The following is a 6,991-nucleotide window of genomic DNA, read 5'->3' on the forward strand; positions in this document are numbered from 1 at the left end:
CCCCCCCCCCACATTCTGAAATTGCATTTTTTTTTTTTTTATGTTTGCAAATTTATCAAAATGTAAAAATAATACATTTACATAAATATTCAGACCCTTTACTCAGTACTTTGTTGAAGCCCCTTTGGCAGAGATTACAGCCTTCAGTCTTCTTGGGAATGACACTACAAGCTTGGCACACCTGAATGTGGTGAGTTTATCCCATTCTTCTCTGTAGATCCTTTAAAGTTCTGTCAGGTTGAATGCTTGGCATTCAGGCCAAATAGTTACATCTTGGTTTCATCAGACCAGAAAATCTTGTATCTCATGGTCTGAGAGTCCTCCAGGTGCCTTTTGGCAAACTCCAAGCGGGCTGTCATGTGCCTTTCACTGAGGACTGGCTTCCGTCTGGCCACTCTACCATAAAGGCCTGATTGGTGGAGTGCTGTAGAGATGGTTGTCCTTCACAGAGGAACTCTGGAGCTCTGTCAGAGTGAACATCGGGTTCTTGGGCACCTCCCTGACCAAGGCCCTTCTTCCCCGATTGCTCAATTTGGACGGGCGGCCAGCTCTAAGAAGAGTCTTGGTGGTTCCAAACTTCTTCCATTTAAGAATGATGGCCACTGTGTTCTTGGGGACCTTCAATGCTGCAGAAATGTTTTGGTACCCTTCCCCAGATCTGTGCCTCAACATAATCCTGTTTCAGAGCTCTACAGACAATTCCTTCAACCTCATGGCTTGGTTTTTGCTCTGACATGCACTGTCAACTGTTGGGCCTTATATAGTGTGTGTCTTTACAAATCATGAGCAATCAATTGAATTTACCACAGGTGGACTCCAATCAAGTTGTAGAAACATCTCGAGGATGATCAATGAAAACAGGATGCACCTGAGTTCCATTTCGAGTCTCATAGCAAAGGGTTCTGAATACTTGTGTAAATAAGTTATTTCCGATTTTATTTATTATTTTATAAATTAGCAAACATTTCTAAAAACCTGTTTTCGCTTTGTCATTATGGGGTATTGTGTGTAGATTGATGAGGACATTTTTTTTTATTTAATCCATTTTAGAATAAGGCTGTAACGTAACAAACTGGAAAAGGGGAAGGAGTCGGAATGCTTTCCGAATGTACTGTATATACTGTAGTGTATTTTAGTACATGTTTTTAAAATAGTGTTTACACAGTTTATTATAGTTTATTTGATTATAATAAATCACCTGTCATTATAATATGCAGAAATTAATTTAACTTGTTTTCCTCTGTTGAGTTTTACTCTATTGACTTTTCCTTCACATATGTAATAAAAACATTCTACATATGTGACTATAAAGATGAAACCACCGGGTTGTTTAAAATGGCGAAATGATAGGGATATTATAAATCTATGGCCCCATCAGACTTGTCAGAGCCTGGCAGAAATATATCTCTGTGAGATATCAACCATGTAGTATTCCTTCACTGAGAGATGTCTATAAATTAAACATGAAATAGGACATCTATCCGCATGGTGTCCTATGTCAGGGACTGGCATTCACTCCTAGGAAATATCTAATGTGATAGGCCCATATGTATCCTGTCGGGGGTGCTCATGTTGGCAGATTTGGACAGTCATTTATAGAGCGTTGGATAGGAACAACATGTAGTGTCTGTTTATTGGCTCTGCTTTGTCTCGAGAAAGACAGGTGGAACTCGGCTTTTGTCAGATGTTATTGTACAAAGCTCTTCTGTTGGCTAAATTCTTTGCGTTTTGCATCTTGAATAACAATTCATCAAAATAAGATTCATTCGATACCCTGCTTCGACATCCTGCATGTTTTAAATAAATAACTGGTCAATTGTAATTTCAAGTATGTCTATTCAAATGCCAATAGGCTAAAGGCAAAAAGCCATGGGCAGTTTCCACTCGCCAAAGTGCGAGCGGAAGGCTTTCTTACCCCAATGCCATGCCACGGCTTTAACTCACGCGTCCACGAGAGGCTTGTCAGCCGGAGGGTGATGGAAAAACTTGGATAGGCCTACATACTTGGGAGCTCAATATATCCTTCCCAATGCGGGTGCGCTGGCACGCGTGTTCAAAGACTAGGCTCATATAAATAACCCCTGAGAACTTTACCGCGACCGAGGACGTAACACTACCCCAGCCCAATGTCTGCCTCTCACTCATCGGTCACCGCTGCAACACTGGCACCTCACACCCTTATTCACATTTAAAAAAACAGATTTACCCGCCATCGTTATGTAAAACCATAGTTAACATGATATACAGTGGTGGGGAAAGTACCCAATTGTCATGCTTGAGTAAAAGTAAAGATACCTTAATAGAAAATGACTCAAGTAGGCTAAAAGTGAAAGTCGCACAGTAAAATACTACTTGAGTGAAAGTCGTAAAGTATTTGGTTTTAAATATACTTAAGTATCAAAAATAAATGTAATTGCTCAAATATACTTAAGTAGCAAAAGTAAAAGTACAAATAATTTAAAATTCCTTATATTAAACCAGACAGCACCATTTTCTTGTTTATTAAATGTACATATAGCAAGGGGCACATGCCAACACTGAGAACAAACAAAGCATGTGTGTTTAGTGAGTCCATCGGATCAGAGGCAATAGGGTTGAACTTCTGACCTTCTCTTGATAACTGTGTGAATTGGACCATGTGTGAATTTCCTGTCCTGCTAAGCATTCAAAATGTAAAGATTACTTTTGGGTGTCAGGGAAAATGTATGGAGTAAAAAGTACATCATTTCTTTTAGGAATGTAGTGAAGTAAAAGTAAAAGTTGTCAAAATTATAAATAGTAAAGTACAGATACACACACATTTTTTACTTAAGTAGTACTTTAAAATAGTTTTACTTAAGTATACACCACTGATGATATACTATGACAAAATAAAATTCACTGTTAAGCCTATAGGCCTCCATCCATTTTCACAGTTGTTAGAATGGACGGATCAAGGCGCAGCGTGAGTTGGGTTCCACATATTTATTTGCAGTGAAACTTAACCAAAAACAATAAACACACAACGACGTGAACTACGTGGTGCAACAGGCATATACACAAAACAATATCCCACAATGCAGTTGGGAACAGGGACACCTTAAGTATGATCCCCAATTAGAGACAACAAATAATCAGCTGCCTCTAATTGTGAACCACACCAAAACACCCACATATAAATTAAACGATTAGAACACCCCGAATCACGCCCTGACCTAAACCACCATAGAGAACCCCGAGGGCTCTCAATGGTCAGGGAGTGACAGTACCCCCCCCCCCCCCCCCCCCCCCCCCAAAGGTGCGGACTCCAGCCGCAAAACCTGAAACCAAATGGGGGATGGTAGGGGGGGTGACTAGTGTCGGTGGCAGGTCGTAGCCCCCGTCCAGACCATGGATCCGGAGCCGGCCTGAACGCCATGTCCGGACTGGGCATCAGTGCAGAGGAAGGCTCCTGCCATGGAGCTGGGTTGGACGCCATGCCTGGACTGGGCACCGGCGCAGAGGAAGGCTCCTGCCATGGAGCTGGGTTGGACGCCGTGCCTGGACTGGGAACCGGCGCAGAGGAAGGCTCCTGCCATGGAGCTGGGTTGGACGCCGTGCCTGGACTGGGCACCGGCGCAGGGGAAGGCTCCTGCCATGGAGCTGGGTTGGACGCTGTGCCTGGACGCCGTGCCTGGACTGGGCACCGGCGCAGAGGAAGGCTCCTGCCATGGAGCTGGGTTGGACGCCGTGCCTGGACTGGGCACCGGCGCAGAGGAAGGCTCCTGCCATGGAGCTGGGTTGGACGCCGTGCCTGGACTGGGCACCGGCGCAGAGGAAGGCTCCTGCCATGGAGTGGGACTCTTATCAGAGGTTGAATACATTTTCCCTTGTCTTACTCTCATAATATTGCATCTGTCTGTTCCATTAGGACTAAATGGAGAGTAATTAAGGAAGTCTAAATTAAGCTGATTGTGTTCAGTGCTTTTGTTCTCAAACTAAATAAATGATACTGTACAAACAGCATCTATTTTTCAGAATGTAAGTTTTGGATTTCCATAATTACTCACTACAGTAGAAATAAAAAATATCCCTTGCCTTTCAAACTCTCCCGCCACTTGCCCACACCCATCCCTGATTAGGATTGACCTGGTTCCCACAGTAACAATCTCCAAAACAGCACAGGGTCCATCCAGCATAACATTCTTCTCTAAATGGAGCCTTTAAGGGATGCAGAGAGGAACAGAAAAAGGCAATGGCACTTCAGGCAGCTGATTAACTCCAGTGTGAGTACAGGGAAAATGGAATATATAAACTGGAATATGAAAATGTTATGTTAAACTTCTGGCTGGAGAGAGAAAGGATGATTCTGCTCTCTCTCTCTCTCCATTTAGCCCAAATGTGTCCGTCCTTTGACCTTCGAATGATTTTATGCAGTTTGACATCTTTCTACAGAGTTGTCCAACAATCAGTGTAGTTGTTCAACTACAGTTTTTAAGAACCTACTGCTCATGCTTGGTGAAACCAAGCAAGAGCTTCTAATATAACTGCGTGTACAAGATTCCCCACTAAAGTACCATTTGTTGACTCAGACAAAGGTAACAGTCCTGTCCTGCCTTCCAGGTCAGGATGCCCCCCAAACTCAGTGAGACGACGACATCAGACCTAGTGCTGTCGCTCATCAGTAGAGGCCGGGACTGCACTACAGTACAGGAGTGGTGGTGTTTAGGTGAGTAGGCTAGACAATAGTTTTAATTAGCAGAGTCCGGTGGGTCCACTATGCAGCTAATTACACCAGCTGCCAATGGAACCACTAATGACCGACCAGCCTGGTCTGAGGACACACGGAGCAGGAGTCACTGACCCAGGTAGAGGAGAAACACAACAAGCACAAACAACATTACGGAGAAATAAACGCCTGCTCTTTCTATCTCTCTCTAAGTCACCCCCGTCGCTACTCATTTACACCCTCTGCGTGTCTCACACCATCTTGTGTCTCTGTATCGCTCTCAAGGCGCCCATTCTGGTTCAATCAATTTACACAGTTGCAACAGCGCACCAGCTCACAGCGACAGATTAATCTGCTACTGACAGGTACCTAATGCGAGATCATTGTTGGAGATGGAGCAGGAGGCAATGTGAATACCCTTGGTATATCTAACATGGAATCCAACCACCTACATATCTCTCTCTCTTATACACACACACAATCATTGTAAAAAAAGGCCATGCCTGTGCACATGACTTTACCCACATTCCTGTTAGGGTGTTTTCTCCCCTTCTCAGCTATCTAGCACAGCTTCCTGGTTTCCACCAATCAGAATGCCCGAATGCACATTTCAGAGTGGCTATCGTTGTCGACAGATGAAGACGTTTGGCTGCCAACCAGTGTGTTTTAATCTAGAAGTGTTGTGTGTGCATCTGCAATATCCATGAAGATCACTTCTTGTCTGTGTGAGTATGCTAATGTGGGGTGCTGACCAAAAGACAATAAAACTCTGGATATGAACTAGAGGTCTTCACGGATCCACCTGTACCCAAATACTCGAGACCTGATCTGCGATCCGAGCGGGTCCGGATCCAGAATTCAAATTAATGTCACGTGTCTGATTGTCACTGTCTCGGGTATGTGTAATTTTAATTGACTTGTCCAGAAGGACATGATATTACTGCTCTTTGCTCTTCCCGAGAGTGAAGTGTGTAGCTTATTGTTAGCCAATCACAAGTCATCAAAGCGGCAATAGGCTACAGTCACAGAGCCCCCGTGTGGGGCAAAGGTTAGGAGATATCTAAACAAAGGAGGAAGATGGAATTAAAATGATGGAATGAAAAGTTAGAGGAGAAGGACCAAGAGCCAACAGGTAGGCTCCTACTTTATATTCTGAATGGAGCTGTTATCATTTTTGCAACTGTGTAGGACGAGAAAGCACATAAACACACATAATTATGCCTGGCAGGTCAGTCAGTATGGCTGAAGCTGGAACAAAGTACTGTAACATTCTCCCTCACAAAACACATCATCATCATCTGCACCCACACATGGCCTGACCTTGTCCTGCTAGTAGGCAATGGATGCATGCACCTGACGTGTGTGAATCAAACACCTGACCTATACCTCAGGAGGACTGGACAGACTCAGTACATCAAGTCTGGCATCAAGTCTTGAACAGCTCCTATCCCCAAGCAGTAAGACTGATAAGTAGCTAACAAAAGAGCTACACAGACTATCTGAGTTAACCTTGTATCCTTAATGACCTTTTTGTTTTTGTTTTTTTGCACTGTCTCTATGCACACTCACAGGGCCCTACACTCTCACTCCAACACTCCCATTCTGCTCACTCGCACATACATTTATACTGACTACGACGCACGCACGCGCGCGCGCACACACACACACACACACACACACACACACTTTACTTTACTTTACCCCTATACATATCTACCTCCATCACTCCAGTATCCCTGCACATTGTAAATATGGTACTGGAACTGACCCTGTATATAGTATGCTTACTTACTTGCTTACTTATTGTGTTCTTCATATTTCTTCTTATTTCTTATGTTTTTTTTCTAGTATTACATTGTTATTGATTATTGCGATTTGGGGTTTGCGAGAAAGGCATTTCACTGTACTTGTGCATGTGACATTAAAACTTGAAACTTGACTCAGCAGCTCTGCTACTCCCCGGCTCAGAGCCTTTCTATTAAACTGTGTAATAAAACATAATCGATTAGACAGAAAGACTCACTGTGCCGGATCCTTCAGCTTCCTAAAGGTGACTGATCAAGAGAGAGCCAAGCTGGGGCAACTAAAAGGGCCCTAAACTAAAGTACTGAAGCTGTCCACTAACAATGACCACATAGACTGTGATGTATGACAGGCCATTAGTACCCTAACCAAATAGCGCAGAGCTGCATTCTCCATGTGACTTTCACAGCTACACGCTATCTATGAACTAAATGGCACCCTATTTCCTTTGTAGTGCACTAATTTTGACACGGGTCCATAGGGTTTTGGTGAAAAGTAGTG

This window comes from Oncorhynchus mykiss, chromosome 13 (genome assembly GCF_057628025.1).
Source record: "Oncorhynchus mykiss isolate SJ-2025 chromosome 13, ASM5762802v1, whole genome shotgun sequence".
Taxonomy (NCBI): domain Eukaryota; kingdom Metazoa; phylum Chordata; class Actinopteri; order Salmoniformes; family Salmonidae; genus Oncorhynchus; species Oncorhynchus mykiss.